Raw genomic sequence first — 16978 nt, forward strand, 5'->3', positions numbered from 1 at the left:
CCTGAAAGGACCATGGGGAATAGCGGCTCCGCAGGAGACAGGGCACAAAAAGTAAAGCTTTTCCGATCAGGTGGTGTGCACTGGCTCCTCCCCCTATGACCCTCCTCCAGACTCCAGTTAGATTTTTGTGCCCGGCCGAGAAGGGTGCAATCTAGGTGGCTCTCCTAAAGAGCTGCTTAGAGAAAGTTTAGCTAGGTTTTTTATGTTACAGTGATTCCTGCTGGCAACAGGATCACTGCAGCGAGGGACTGAGGGGAGAAGGAGTCAACTCACCTGCGTGCAGGATGGATTGGCTTCTTGGCTACTGGACATCAAGCTCCAGAGGGACGATCACAGGTACAGCCTGGATGGTCACCGGAGCCGCGCCGCCGGCCCCCTTGCAGATGCTGAAGACAGAAGAGGTCCAGAATCGGCGGCTGAAGACTCCTGCAGTCTTCTAAAGGTAGCGCACAGCACTGCAGCTGTGCGCCATTTTCCTCTCAGCACACTTCACACGGCAGTCACTGAGGGTGCAGGGCGCTGGGAGGGGGGCGCCCTGGGAGGCAAAATGAGTACCTATAAAGGCTAAAAATACCTCACATATAGCCCTAGAGGCTATATGGAGATATTTAACCCCTGCCTGATTTCTCAAAATAGCGGGAGACGAGCCCGCCGGAAAAGGGGCGGGGCCTATCTCCTCAGCACACGGCGCCATTTCCTCTCACAGCTCCGCTGGTCAGGACGGCTCCCAGGTCTCTCCCCTGCACTGCACTACAGAAACAGGGTAAAACAGAGAGGGGGGGCAAATTTATGGCGATATTTTTATATAACAAAGCAGCTATAGGGGAGCACTTATTATAAGGCTATCCCTGATATATATATAGCGCTTTTGGTGTGTGCTGGCAAACTCTCCCTCTGTCTCCCCAAAGGGCTAGTGGGTCCTGTCTTCATTAGGAGCATTCCCTGTGTGTCTGCTGTGTGTCGGTACGTGTGTGTCGACATGTATGAGGACGATATTGGTGTGGAGGCGGAGCAATTGCCAAATATGGGGATGTCACCTCCTAGGGGGTCGACACCAGAATGGATGCCTTTATTTATGGAACTACGGGATAGTGTCAACACGCTAAAGCAGTCGTTTGACGACATGAGACGGCCGGACAATCAATTAGTGCCTGTCCAGGCGACTCAAACACCGTCAGGGGCTGTGAAACGCCCTTTGCCTCAGTCGGTCGACACAGACCCAGACACAGGCGATGACTCCAGTGGTGACGGTGACGAATCAACCGTATTTTCCAGTAGGGCCACACGTTATATGATTTTGGCAATGAAGGAGGCGTTACATTTAGCTGATACTACAGGTACCACTAAACAGGGTATTATGTGGGGTATGAAAAAACTACCTATAGTTTTTCCTGAATCAGAAGAACTAAATGACGTGTGTAATGAAGCGTGGGTTGCCCCTGATAAAAAGCTGATAATTTCAAAGAAATTATTGGCATTATACCCTTTCCCGCCAGAGGTTAGGGAGCGCTGGGAAACACCTCCTAGGGTGGACAAGGCGCTAACACGCTTATCTAAACAAGTGGCGTTACCCTCTCCTGAGACGGCCGCACTTAAAGATCCATCAGATAGGAGGATGGAAAATATCCAAAAAAGTATATACACACATGCAGGTGTTATACTACGACCAGCTGTAGCAACTGCCTGGATGGGCAGTGCGGGGGTAGTTTGGTCAGAATCCCTGATTGAAAATATTGATACCCTGGACAGGGACAATATTCTACTGTCGTTAGAACAAATAAAGGATGCATTTCTTTATATGCGTGATGCACAGAGGGATATATGCACACTGGCATCACGGGTAAGTGCTATGTCCATTTCGGCCAGAAGAGCTTTATGGACGCGACAGTGGACAGGCGATGCGGATTCAAAACGGCATATGGAAGTTTTGCCGTATAAGGGGGAGGAGTTATTTGGAGTCGGTCTATCAGATTTGGTGGCCACGGCTACAGCCGGGAAATCCACCTTTCTACCTCAAGTCACTCCCCAACAGAAAAAGGCACCGACTTTTCAACCGCAGCCCTTTCGTTCCTTTAAAAATAAGAGAGCAAAGGGCTATTCATATTTGCCACGAGGCAAAGGTCGAGGGAAGAGACAGCAACACGCAGCTCCTTCCCAGGATCAGAAGCCCTCCCCGGCTTCTACAAAAGCCTCAGCATGACGCTGGGGCTTCTCAAGCGGACTCGGGGACGGTGGGCGGTCGTCTCAAAAATTACAGCGCGCAGTGGGCTCACTCGCAAGTAGATCCCTGGATCCTGCAGATAATATCTCAGGGATACAGGTTGGAATTAGAGACAGATCCACCTCGCCGTTTCCTGAGGTCTGCTTTACCAACGTCCCCCTCCGAAAGGGAGACGGTGTTGGAAGCCATTCACAAGCTGTACTCTCAGCAGGTGATAGTCAAGGTACCTCTTCTGCAACAAGGGAAGGGGTATTATTCCACTCTTTTTGTGGTACCGAAGCCGGATGGCTCGGTAAGGCCTATTCTAAATCTGAAGTCCTTGAACCTGTACATAAAGAAGTTCAAGTTCAAAATGGAGTCACTCAGAGCAGTGATAGCGAACCTGGAAGAGGGAACTTTATGGTATCCTTGGACATCAAGGATGCGTATCTCCACGTTCCAATTTACCCCTCACAGTTTCAGACGCTGCCGTTCGGATTGTCCACGGCACCTCGGATCTTTACAAAGGTAATGGCCGAGATGATGATTCTTCTTCGAAGAAAAGGCGTATTAATTATCCCATACTTGGACGATCTCCTAATAAGGGCGAGGTCCAGAGAACAGCTAGAGATGGGATTAGCACTGTCTCAAGAAGTGCTAAAACAGCACGGGTGGATTCTGAATATTCCAAAATCCCAGTTAATGCCGACAACTCGTCTGCTGTTCCTAGGGATGATTCTGGACACGGTTCAGAAAAAGGTTTTTCTCCCGGAGGAAAAAGCCAAGGAGTTATCCGAGCTTGTCAGGAACCTCCTAAAACCAGGAAAGGTGTCTGTACATCAATGCACAAGAGTCCTGGGAAAAATGGTGGCTTCTTACGAAGCGATTCCATTCGGCAGATTCCATGCAAGAATTTTCCAAAGGGATCTGTTGGACAAATGGTCAGGGTCGCATCTTCAGATGCACCTACGGATAACCCTGTCTCCAAGGACAAGGGTGTCTCTTCTGTGGTGGTTGCAGAGTGCTCATCTATTGGAGGGCCGCAGATTCGGCATACAGGATTGGATCCTGGTGACCACGGACGCCAGCCTGAGAGGCTGGGGAGCAGTCACACAAGGAAGAAACTTCCAGGGAGTATGGACGAGCCTGGAAACGTCTCTTCACATAAACATTCTGGAACTAAGAGCAATATACAATGCTCTAAACCAGGCAGAACCTCTGCTTCAGGGAAAACCGGTATTGATCCAGTCGGACAACATCACGGCAGTCGCCCATGTGAACAGACAGGGCGGCACAAGAAGCAGGAGGGCAATGGCAGAAGCTGCAAGGATTCTTCGCTGGGCAGAGAATCATGTGATAGCACTGTCAGCAGTGTTCATCCCGGGAGTGGACAACTGGGAAGCAGACTTCCTCAGCAGACACGATCTTCACCCGGGAGAGTGGGGACTTCATCCAGAAGTCTTCCACATGCTGGTAACCCGTTGGGAAAGACCAATGGTGGACATGATGGCGTCTCGCCTCAACAAAAAACTGGACAGGTATTGCGCCAGGTCAAGAGATCCGCAGGCAATAGCTGTGGACGCGCTGGTAACGCCTTGGGTGTACCAGTCGGTGTATGTGTTTCCTCCTCTGCCTCTCATACCAAAAGTATTGAGAATTATACGGCAAAGAGGCGTAAGAACGATACTAGTGGTTCCGGATTGGCCAAGGAGGACTTGGTACCCGGAACTTCAAGAGATGATCACGGAAGATCCGTGGCCTCTACCTCTAAGGAGGGACTTGCTTCAGCAGGGTCCCTGTCTGTTTCAAGACTTACCGCGGCTGCGTTTGACGGCATGGCGGTTGAACGCCGGATCCTAAAGGAAAGAGGCATGCCGGAAGAAGTCATTCCTACTTTGATTAAAGCAAGGAAGGAAGTAACCGTGCAACATTATCACCGAATTTGGCGAAAATATGTTGCGTGGTGCGAAGATCGGAGTGCTCCGACGGAGGAATTTCAACTGGGTCGATTCCTACATTTCCTGCAATCAGGATTGTCAATGGGTCTCAAATTGGGATCTATTAAGGTTCAAATTTCGGCCCTGTCGATTTTCTTTCAAAAAGAATTGGCTTCAGTCCCTGAAGTCCAGACCTTTGTTAAGGGAGTGCTGCATATACAGCCTCCTGTGGTGCCTCCAGTGGCACCGTGGGATCTAAATGTGGTTTTGGACTTCCTAAAATCTCATTGGTTTGAACCACTAAAAAAGGTGGATTTGAAATATCTCACATGGAAAGTGACCATGCTTCTAGCCCTGGCTTCTGCCAGGAGAGTGTCAGAATTGGCAGCTTTATCTTACAAAAGCCCATATCTGATTTTCCATTCGGACAGGGCAGAACTGCGAACTCGTCCGCATTTTCTCCCTAAGGTGGTGTCAGCATTTCATCTGAACCAGCCTATTGTAGTGCCTGCGGCTACAAGTGACTTGGAGGACTCCAAGTTACTGGACGTTGTCAGAGCATTAAAAATATATATTGCAAGGACAGCTGGAGTCAGAAAATCTGACTCGTTGTTTATATTGTATGCACCCAACAAGATGGGTGCTCCTGCGTCTAAGCAGACGATTGCTCGTTGGATCTGTAGCACAATCCAACTTGCACATTCTGTGGCAGGCTTGCCACAGCCTAAATCTGTAAAGGCCCACTCCACAAGGAAGGTGGGCTCATCTTGGGCGGCTGCCCGAGGGGTCTCGGCATTACAACTTTGCCGAGCAGCTACGTGGTCAGGGGAGAACACGTTTGTAAAATTTTACAAATTTGATACTCTGGCTAAGGAGGACCTGGAGTTCTCTCATTCGGTGCTGCAGAGTCATCCGCACTCTCCCGCCCGTTTGGGAGCTTTGGTATAATCCCCATGGTCCTTTCAGGAACCCCAGCATCCACTAGGACGATAGAGAAAATAAGATTTTACTTACCGATAAATCTATTTCTCGGAGTCCGTAGTGGATGCTGGGCGCCCATCCCAAGTGCGGATTATCTGCATAAGTTGTACATAGTTATTGTTAACTAATTCGGGTTATTGTTAAAGGAAGCCATCTTTCAGAGGCTCCGCTGTTATCATACTGTTAACTGGGTTTAGATCACAAGTTGTACGGTGTGATTGGTGTGGCTGGTATGAGTCTTACCCGGGATTCAAAATCCTCCCTTATTGTGTACGCTCGTCCGGGCACAGTACCTAACTGGAGTCTGGAGGAGGGTCATAGGGGGAGGAGCCAGTGCACACCACCTGATCGGAAAAGCTTTACTTTTTGTGCCCTGTCTCCTGCGGAGCCGCTATTCCCCATGGTCCTTTCAGGAACCCCAGCATCCACTACGGACTCCGAGAAATAGATTTATCGGTAAGTAAAATCTTATTTTTAAAATCATTATCTGCAATATGACCCCCTCAGTGATCAACAAATTAAGGTAGCCTCCCTTTAGACTTGAGGTGCAGACAGTCTGTCATATCTTAGGCGCGTCTGTATGTATCTGTGAAGAACACTTACGACTCAAGATTATAAGTTCTCGTGTGTGTGCCTTCCCAACGTCTGGAGAACTTGACAATTGTATGAGACACTGTTGTTCTGAACACACATGACATTGCTTTCATTTCAAACAAGTCCACATTAAAATCAAAGTACCGTATATACTCGAGCATAAGTCGACCCGAATATAAGCCGAGGCACCTCATTTTACCACAAAAACCTGGGAAAACTTATTGACTCGAGTATAAGCCTAGGGTGGGAAATGCAGCTCTAGCCGTACACAGCCCTCATACTGCCAGATATGCCCCCACAGTGCCAGATATGCCCCCACAGTGCCAGATATGCCCCCACAGTGCCAGATATGCCCCCACAGTGCCAGATATGCCCCCCACACTGCCAGATATGCCCCCACAGTGCCAGATATGCCCTCATAGTGACATATATGCCCCCACAGTGCCAGATATGCCCTCATACTGCCAGATATGCCCTCACACTGCCAGATATGCCCCCCACAGTGCCAGATATGCCCCCCACAGTGCCAGATATGCCCCCCACAGTGCCAGATATGCCCTCATAGTGACATATATGCCCTCATACTGCCAGATATGCCCTCATACTGCCAGATATGCCCTCACACTGCCAGATATGCCCCCACAGTGCCAGATATGCTCTCATAGTGCCAGATATGCCCCCACAGTGCCAGATATGCCCTCACACTGCCAGATATGCCCTCACACTGCCAGATATGCCCCCACAGTGCCAGATATGCCCCCACAGTGCCAGATATGCCCTAACACTGCCAGATATGCCCCCACAGTGCCAGATATGCCCTCATACTGCTAGATATGCCCCCTCAGTGCCACATATGCCCCCCTCCCCCCCCCAAGTGCCAAATATGCTCCCCCAGTGCCAGGTATAACTTACCTTCCGCCACTCCCGCGCTGTCTTGTGAAGGAGGGACACGGAGGGCACAGCGCGCGCCTCTCCTGTGACCCTTCTGCGTCTCCGGCGGCTGCGGCGGGTCTGTTAAATGAAGTGCCGGTTCGTGAGCCAATCAGAACGGGTACTTCATTTAATAGACACGCAGGAGGGACACAGGAGAGGCGCGCGCTGTGCCCTCCGTGTCCCTCCTTCCACTGACTCGAGTATAAGCCGAGGGGGCTTTTTCAGCACAAAAAAAAGTGCTGAAAAAGCCGGCTTATACTCGAGTATATACGAGTATATACCTACGCACAGTTGCTTACATTGTGAAACCAAGTTAAACATCATTTCTCTGACGTCCTAGTGGATGCTGGGAACTCCGTAAGGACCATCGGGAATAGACGGGCTCCGCAGGAGACTGGGCACTCTAAAAGAAAGATTAGGTACTATCTGGTGTGCACTGGCTCCTCCCTCTATGCCCCTCCTCCAGACCTCAGTTAGATTTCTGTGCCCGGCCGAGCTGGATGCACTCTAGGGGCTCTCCTGAGCTCCTAGAAAGAAAGTATATTTTAGGTTTTTTATTTTACAGTGAGACCTGCTGGCAACAGGCTCACTGCAACGAGGGACTAAGGGGAGAAGAAGCGAACCTACCTGCTTGCAGCTAGCTTGGCCTTCTTAGGCTACTGGACACCATTAGCTCCAGAGGGATCGACCGCAGGACGCGTCCTTGGTGTTCGTTCCCGGAGCCGCGCCGCCGTCCCCCTTACAGAGCCAGAAGCATGAAAATGGTCCGGAAAATCGGCGGCAGAAGACTTCAGTCTTCACCAAGGTAGCGCACAGCACTGCAGCTGTGCGCCATTGCTCCTCTGTACACCTCACACTCCGGTCACTGATGGGTGCAGGGCGCTGGGGGGGGGCGCCCTGAGCAGCAATATAAACACGTTGGCTGGCAAAATAATCACAATATATAGCCCCAGAGGCTATATATGTGATAATTACCCCTGCCAGAATCCATAAAAAAGCAGGAGAAAAGTCAGCCGAAAAAGGGGCGGAGCTATCTCCCTCAGCACACTGGCGCCATTTCTCCCTCACAGCTCCGCTGGAAGGAAGCTCCCTGGCTCTCCCCTGCAGTCTGCACTACAGAAAGGGTAAAAAAGAGAGGGGGGGCACTAAATTTAGGCGCAGTATAACTTATAGCAGCTATAAGGGGACATAATTCAGTTAGTCCCTGCATTATATAGCGCTCTGGTGTGTGCTGGCATACTCTCTCTCTGTCTCCCCAAAGGGCTTTTGTGGGGTCCTGTCTCCTGTTAAGAGCATTCCCTGTGTGTGTGCGGTGTGTCGGTACGACTGTGTCGACATGTTTGATGAGGAGGCTTGTGTGGAGGCAGAGCAGATGCCTATAAATGTGATGTCACCCCCTGCGGGGCAGACACCTGAGTGGATGGACTTATGGAAGGAATTACGTGCAAGTGTCGACTCCTTACATAAAAAATTTGACGACATGCCAAATGCGGGACAGCCGGCTTCTCAGCTCGAGCCTGCCCAGACGACTCAAAGGCCATCAGGGGCTCTAAAGCGCCCACTACCTCAGATGGCATACACAGATATCGACACGGATACTGATACCAGTGTCGACGACGAAGAGTCTAATTTAATGTCCACTAGGGCCATTCGTTGCATGATTGAGGCAATGAAAGAGGTATTACACATTTCTGATATAAACCCAGGTACCTCAAAAAAGGGTATTATGTTTGGGGAGAAAAAACTACCAATAGTTTTTCCCCCATCTGAAGAATTAAAAGAATTAAATGAAGTGTGTGAAGAAGCGTGGGCTTTCCCCGATAAAAAATTGGTAATTTCTAAAAAGTTACTAATGGCGTTCCCTTTCTCGCCAGAGGATAGGTCACGTTGGGAAACACCCCCTAGGGTGGATAAAGCGCTCACACGTTTGTCAAAAAAGGTGGCACTACCGTCTCCGGATACGGCCGCCCTAAACGAGCCTGCTGATAGAAAGCAGGAGGCGATCCTGAAGTCTGTATATACACACTCAGGTATTATACTGAGACCAGCTATTGCTTCAGCATGGATGTGCAGTGCTGCTGCTGCATGGTCAGATTCCCTGTCGGAAAATATTGACGCCCTAGACAGGGACACTATATTGCTAACCGTAGAGCATATAAAAGACTCAGTCTTATACATGAGAGATGCACAGAGGGAGATCTGCCGGCTGGCATCTAGAATAAGTGCATTGTCCATTTCTGCTAGGAGAGGCTTATGGACTCGGCAGTGGACAGGGGATGCAGATTCGAAAAGGCACATGGAAGTTTTGCCTTATAAGGGTGAGGAGCTATTCGGGGATGGTCTCTCAGACCTAGTTTCCACAGCAACAGCTGGGAAGTCAGCATTTTTGCCCCATGTCCCCTCACAGCCTAAGAAAGCGCCGTATTATCAGGTACAGTCCTTTCGACCCCAGAAAAATAGGCGGGGAAAAGGTGGGTCCTTTCTGTCTAGAGGCAGAGGTAGGGGAAAAAAGCTGCAACAAACAGCAGGTTCCCAGGAACAAAAGTCCTCCCCCGCTTCTTCCAAGTCCGCCGCATGACGGTGGGGCTCCACAGGCGGAGCCAGGTACGGTGGCGGGCCGCCTCAAAAATTTCCGCGATCAGTGGGCTCGCTCACAGGTGGATCCCTGGATCCTTCAAGTAGTATCTCAGGGGTACAAGCTGGAATTCGAGGCGTCTCCCCCCCACCGTTTCCTCAAATCTGCCTTGCCGGCAACTCCCTCGGGCAGGGAGGCTGTGCTAGAGGCAATTCACAAGCTGTATTCCCAGCAGGTGATAGTCAAGGTGCCCCTACTTCAACAAGGACGGGGTTACTATTCCACACTGTTTGTGGTACCGAAACCGGACGGTTCGGTGAGACCCATTTTAAATTTGAAATCCTTGAACACATACATAAAAAAATTCAAGTTCAAGATGGAATCGCTCAGGGCGGTTATTGCAAGCCTGGACGAGGGGGATTACATGGTATCCCTGGACATCAAGGATGCTTACCTGCATGTCCCCATTTACCATCCTCACCAGGAGTACCTCAGATTTGTGGTACAGGATTGCCATTACCAATTCCAGACACTGCCGTTTGGACTGTCCACGGCACCGAGGGAGTTTACCAAGGTAATGGCAGAAATGATGATACTCCTTCGAAAAAAGGGAGTTTTAATTATCCCGTACTTGGACGATCTCCTAATAAAGGCGAGGTCCAAGGAGCAGTTGTTGGTCGGAGTAGCACTATCTCGGGAAGTGCTACAACAGCACGGTTGGATTCTAAACATTCCAAAGTCACAGCTGGTTCCTTCCACACGCCTACTGTTCCTGGGGATGGTTCTGGACACAGAACAGAAAAAAGTGTTTCTCCCGCAGGAGAAAGCCAAGGAGCTGTCATCTCTAGTCAGAGACCTCCTGAAACCGAAACAGGTATCGGTGCATCACTGCACACGAGTCCTCGGAAAAATGGTAGCTTCATACGAAGCAATTCCATTCGGCAGGTTCCATGCAAGAACCTTCCAATGGGACCTCTTGGACAAGTGGTCGGGATCGCATCTTCAGATGCATCGGCTGATAACCCTGTCTCCAAGGACCAGGGTGTCTCTGCTGTGGTGGCTGCAGAGTGCTCATCTTCTAGAGGGCCGCAGATTCGGCATACAGGACTGGATCCTGGTGACCACGGATGCCAGCCTTCGAGGCTGGGGGGCAGTCACACAGGGAAGAAATTTCCAAGGACTTTGGTCAAGTCAGGAGTCGTCCCTACACATAAATATTCTGGAACTGAGGGCCATTTACAATGCCCTAAGTCAGGCAAGACCCCTGCTTCAAAACCAGCCGGTACTGATCCAATCAGACAACATCACGGCAGTCGCCCATGTAAACCGACAGGGCGGCACAAGAAGCAGGATGGCGATGGCAGAAGCCACAAGGATTCTCCGATGGGCGGAAAATCACGTCTTAGCACTGTCAGCAGTGTTCATTCCGGGAGTGGACAACTGGGAAGCAGACTTCCTCAGCAGACACGACCTACACCCTGGAGAGTGGGGACTTCATCCAGAAGTCTTCAAACTGTTGGTAAACCGTTGGGAAAGGCCACAGGTGGACATGATGGCGTCCCGCCTCAACAAAAAGCTAAAGAGATATTGCGTCAGGTCAAGGGACCCTCAGGCGATAGCGGTGGACGCTCTAGTGACACCGTGGGTGTACCAGTCGGTTTATGTGTTCCCTCCTCTGCCTCTCATACCAAAGGTACTGAGAATAATAAGAAGGCGAGGAGTAAGAACGATACTCGTGGTTCCGGATTGGCCAAGAAGAGCTTGGTACCCAGAACTTCAAGAAATGATATCAGAGGACCCATGGCCTCTACCGCTCAGACAGGATCTGCTACAGCAGGGGCCCTGTCTGTTCCAAGACTTACCGCGGCTGCGTTTGACGACATGGCGGTTGAATTCCGGATCCTAAAGGAAAAGGGCATTCCGGAGGAAGTCATTCCTACGCTGATAAAAGCTAGGAAAGAAGTAACCGCAAACCATTATCACCGTATTTGGCGAAAATATGTTGCGTGGTGTGAGGCCAGGAAGGCCCCAACTGAGGAATTTCAACTGGGTCGTTTTCTGCACTTCCTACAGTAGGGTGTGACTATTTCGGCTCTGTCGAGTTTCTTCCAGAAAGAACTGGCTTCAATGCCTGAAGTTCAGACATTTGTAAAGGGAGTGCTACATATTCAGCCCCCTTTTGTGCCTCCTGTGGCACCTTGGGATCTCAACGTGGTGTTGAGTTTCCTGAAATCACATTGGTTTGAGCCACTTAAAACTGTGGATCTGAAATATCTCACGTGGAAAGTGGTCATGTTATTGGCCTTGGCTTCGGCCAGGCGTGTGTCAGAATTGGCGGCTTTGTCATGTAAAAGCCCTTATCTGATTTTCCAGATGGATAGGGCAGAATTGAGGACTCGTCCCCAGTTTCTCCCTAAGGTGGTATCAGCTTTTCACTTGAACCAACCTATTGTAGTGCCTGCGGCTACTAGGGACTTGGAGGATTCCAAGTTACTGGACGTAGTCAGGGCCTTGAAAATTTATGTTTCCAGGACAGCTGGAGTCAGGAAAACTGACTCGCTTTTTATCCTGTATGCACCCAACAAACTAGGTGCTCCTGCTTCTAAGCAGACTATTGCTCGCTGGATTTGTAGCACAATTCAGCTGGCGCATTCTGCGGCTGGATTGCCGCACCCTAAATCAGTAAAAGCCCATTCCACGAGGAAAGTGGGCTCTTCTTGGGCGGCTGCCCGAGGGGTCTCGGCTTTACAACTTTGCCGAGCTGCAACTTGGTCAGGGGCAAACACGTTTGCAAAATTCTACAAATTTGATACCCTGGCTGAGGAGTACCTTGAGTTCTCTCATTCGGTGCTGCAGAGTCATCCGCACTCTCCCGCCCGTTTGGGAGCTTTGGTATAATCCCCATGGTCCTTACGGAGTTCCCAGCATCCACTAGGACGTCAGAGAAAATAAGATTTTACTCACCGGTAAATCTATTTCTCGTAGTCCGTAGTGGATGCTGGGCGCCCGTCCCAAGTTCGGATTGTCTGCAATACTTGTTTATAGTTATTGCCTAACTAAAGGGTTATTGTTGAGCCATCTGTTGAGAGGCTCAGTTATATTCATACTGTTAACTGGGTATAGTATCACGAGTTATACGGTGTGGCTGGTATGAGTCTTACCCGGGATTCAAAATCCTTCCTTATTGTGTCAGCTCTTCCGGGCACAGTGTCCTAACTGAGGTCTGGAGGAGGGGCATAGAGGGAGGAGCCAGTGCACACCAGATAGTACCTAATCTTTCTTTTAGAGTGCCCAGTCTCCTGCGGGGCCCGTCTATTCCCCATGTCAGCACTAGTGATGAGTTTAATAGTACTGCAAATTATATGCAAGTCTCTTACTCATTTTCTCATTAACATTTTCAATTTTTTTTTCTTTTAATAATGCATCTGGTTTGCAGAAAGGGAAAGAAACATATTTTGCTCAGTCTAAAATATCCCATTCAGGATAAGACAATGTATTTTATGATCTACATGTACAGGGACATACTTGTGTATTGCATATTGGCCAGTGACTGTATTAGATAGTGGTGCATGTGATGGTACAGGTTGAGTATCCCATATCCAAATATTCTGAAATACGGAATATTCTGAAATACGGACTTTTTTGAGTGAGAAAGTGAAACCTTTGTTTCTCTAACGTCCTAAGTGGATGCTGGGGACTCCGTAAGGACCATGGGGAATAGCGGCTCCGCAGGAGACTGGGCACATCTAAAGAAAGCTTTAGGACTAACTGGTGTGCACTGGCTCCTCCCCCTATGACCCTCCTCCAAGCCTCAGTTAGATTTCTGTGCCCGACGAGAAGGGTGCACACTAGGGGCTCTCCTGAGCTCTTTGTGAAAGTTTTAGTTTAGGTTTATTATTTTCAGTGAGACCTGCTGGCAACAGGCTCACTGCATCGAGGGACTAAGGGGAGAAGAAACGAACTCACCTGCGTGCAGAGTGGATTGGGTTTCTTAGGCTACTGGACATTAGCTCCAGAGGGACAATCACAGGTTCAGCCTGGATGGGTCCCGGAGCCGCGCCGCCGGCCCCCTTACAGAGCCAGAAGAGCGAAGAGGTCCGGAAAATCGGCGGCAGAAGACGATCCTGTCTTCAGATAAGGTAGCGCACAGCACCGCAGCTGTGCGCCATTGCTCTCAGCACACTTCACACTCCGGTCACTGAGGGTGCAGGGCGCTGGGGGGGGCAGCGCCCTGAGACGCAATAAATCGATAAAAACCTTATATGGCTAAAATAAATGCATCACATATAACTCCTGGGCTATATGGATGCATTTAACCCCTGCCAAAACATACAGAAAAACGGATGATAAGGACGCCGAGAAAGGGGCGGAGCCTATCTCCTCAGCACACTGGCGCCATTTTCCCTCACAGCTCAGTTGGAGGGAAGCTCCCTGGCTCTCCCCTGCAGTCACTACACTACAGAAAGGGGTTAAAAAAGAGAGGGGGGCACAAATTAGGCGCAGTATAAACAATACAGCAGCTATAAAGGGAAAAACACTTATATAAGGTTATCCCTGTATATATATATATAGCGCTCTGGTGTGTGCTGGCAAACTCTCCCTCTGTCTCCCCAAAGGGCTAGTGGGGTCCTGTCCTCTATCAGAGCATTCCCTGTGTGTGTGCTGTGTGTCGGTACGTTTGTGTCGACATGTATGAGGAGAAAAATTATGTGGAGACGGAGTAGAGTGTCTGTAATAGTGTTGTCACCCCCTAGGGGGTCGACACCTGAGTGGATGTACTGTTGAAATTGCGTGACAGTGTCAACTTTGTATTAAAGACAGTGGTTGACATGAGACAGCCGGCTACTCAGCTTGTGCATGTCCAGACGTCTCATACAGGGGCTCTAAAGCGCCCGTTACCTCAGATACAGACGCCGACACGGATACTGACTCCTGTGTCGACGGTGAAGAGACAACCGTGATTTCCAATAGGGCCACACATTGCATGATTGAGGCAATGGAAAATGTTTACACTTTTCTGATAATATTTTTTTGGTGGTATTCATATTATGTTTGGTGAGGAAACACTTCCTGTAGTTTTCCTGAATCTGAGAAATAAAATGAGGTGTGTGATGATGCGTGGGTTTCCCCCCCGATAACAATTGATAATTTCTAAAAAGTTATTGGCAGTATACCTTTTCCCGCCAGAGGTTAGGGTGCGTTGGGAAACACCCCCTAGGGGGGATAAGGCGCTCACACGCTTGTAAGAACAAGGGCTCTATCCTCTCCTGAGATGGCCGCCCTTAAGGATCCTGCTGATAAAAAGCAGGAGGGTATCCTAAAATGTATTTACACACATACTGGTGTTATACTGCGACCAGCAATCGCCTCAGCCTGGATGTGCAGTGCTGGGTTGGCGTGGTCGGATTCCCTGACTGGAAATATTGATATCCTAGATAAGGACAGTATATTATTGCCTATAGAGCAATTAAAAGATGCATTTCTATATATGCATGATGCACAGCGGAATGTTTGCCGACTGGCATCAAGTATAAGTGCGTTGTCCAATTCTACCAGTAAAATGGTCAGGTGATGCGGATTCCAAACGGCATTTGGAAGTATTGCCTTACAAAAAAAAAGGGGATGTACCCCTGGTCGCCTCTCAAAATAAGACGCCGTATTATCAGGCGCAGTCCTGGTTGGCAAGCGGACAAAAGGGTTCCTCTTTTCTGCACGTGACAGAGGGAGAGGAAAATGGCTGCAGAGATTAGCCAGTTCCCTGGAACAGAAACCCTTTTCTGCCTCTGCAAAGCCCTCAGTATGACGCTAGGGCTTTACAAGTTCAGGCACGGTGGGGGCCCGTTCTCAATGAATTTCAGTGCGCAGTGGGCTCACTCGCAAGTAGACCCCTGGATCCTTCAGGTAATATTTTCAGGGGTACAAATTGGAATTCGAGACATATTCCCCTCGCCGTTTCCAAAAGTCTGTTTTACCGACGTCTCCCGCTGACAGGGAGGCAGTTTTGGAAGCCATTCACAAGCTGTATTCCCAGCAGGTGATAATTAAGGTACCCCTCCTGCAACAGGGAACGGGGTATTATTCCACACTATTGTGGTACCGAAGCCAGACGGCTCGGTGAGACCGATTTTAAAATCTAAAATCTTTGAACACTTACATACAGAGGTTCAAATTCAAAATTGAGTCACTCAGAGCAGTGATTGCAAACCTGGAAGAAGGGGACTACATGAGGTCTCGGGACATCAAGGATGCTTACCTTCATGTCAAAATTTACCCTTCTCACCAAGGGTATCTCAGGTTATGGTACAGAACTGTCACTATCAGTTCAGACGCTGCCGTAGGGATGGGCCACGGCACCCCGGGTCTTTACTGAAGTAATGACCGAAATGATGATATTCCTTCGAAGGAAGGGAATTTTAGTTATCCTTTACTTGGACGATTCCCTGATAAGGGTAAGATCCAGGGAACAGCTGGAGATCGGTGTAGCACTATCTCAGGTAGTGTTGCGGCAGCACGATTGGATTCTCAATATTCCAAAATCGCAGCTGGTTCCGACGACTTGTCTTCTGTTCCTAGGGATGATCCTGGACACAGTCCAGAAAGAAGGTGTTTCTCCCGGAGGAGAAAGCCAGGGAGTTATCCGAGCTAGTCAGGAACCTCCTAAAACCGAACCAAGAGTGCATCAATGCACAAGGGTTCTGGGTAAAAATGGTGGCTTCCTACGAAGCAATCCCATTCGGCAGATTCCACGCAAGACTTTCCAGTGGAACCTACTGGACAAATGGTCCGGGTCGCATCTTCAGATGCATCAGCGGATAACCCTGTCACCAGGGACAAGGGTATCCCTCCTGTGGTGGTTGCAGAGTGCTCATCTTCTAGAGGGCCGCAGATTCGGCATTCAGGACTGGGTCCTGGTGACCACGGATGCCAGCCTGCGAGGCTGGGGAGCAGTCACACAGGGAAGGAATATCCAGGGCTTATGGTCAAGCCTGGAGACATCACTTCACATAAATATCCTGAAGCTAAGGGCCATTTACAATGCTCTAAGCTTAACAAGACCTCTGCTTCAAGGTCAGCCGGTGTTGATCCAGTCGGACAACATTACGGCAGTCACCCACGTAAACAGGCAGGGTGCCACGCGAAGCAGGAGGGCAATGGCAGAAGCTGCAAGGATTCTCCGCTGGGCGGAAAATCATGTAATAGCACTGTCAACAGTATTCATTCCGGGAGTGGACAACTGGGAAGCAGACTTCCTCAGCACGGCCTCCACCCGGGAGAGTGGGGACTTCACCCAGAAGTCGTCCACATGATTAAAAAACTCGACAGGTATTGCGCCAGGTCAAGAGACCCTCAGGCAATAGTTGTAGACGCTCTGGTAACACCGTGGGTGTACCAGTCAGTATATGTGTTCCCTCATCTGCCTCTCATACCCAAGGTACTGAGATTGATAAGATGGAGAGGAGTAAGCACTATATTCGTGGCTCCGGATGGGCCAAAAAAGGACTTGGTAACCGGAACTTCAAGAGAGGCTCACGGAGGATCCGTGGCCTCTACCTCTAAGAAGGGACCTGCTCCAGCAAGGACCCTGTCTGTTCCAAGACTTACCGCGGCTGCGTTTGACGGCATGGCGTTTGAACACCGGATCCTGAAGAAAAAAAGGCATTCCGGATGAAGTCATCCCTATCCTGATCAAAAGCCAGGAAGGATGTAACCGCAAAAACATTATCGCCGCAATTGGCGAAAATATGTTGCGTAGTGCGG

At 49.7% G+C, this 16978-nt stretch overlaps 1 protein-coding gene across 3 annotated transcripts in view; it reads left to right on the plus strand.

The window, feature by feature from the left end:
• GNB1L (G protein subunit beta 1 like) overlaps window positions 1-16978 on the plus strand; it is a 122215-nt gene that overhangs the window by 49741 nt on the left and 55496 nt on the right. The window lies entirely within an intron of this gene.

Source organism: Pseudophryne corroboree, chromosome 1 (genome assembly GCF_028390025.1).
Source record: "Pseudophryne corroboree isolate aPseCor3 chromosome 1, aPseCor3.hap2, whole genome shotgun sequence".
NCBI classification, from domain to species: Eukaryota; Metazoa; Chordata; class Amphibia; order Anura; family Myobatrachidae; genus Pseudophryne; species Pseudophryne corroboree.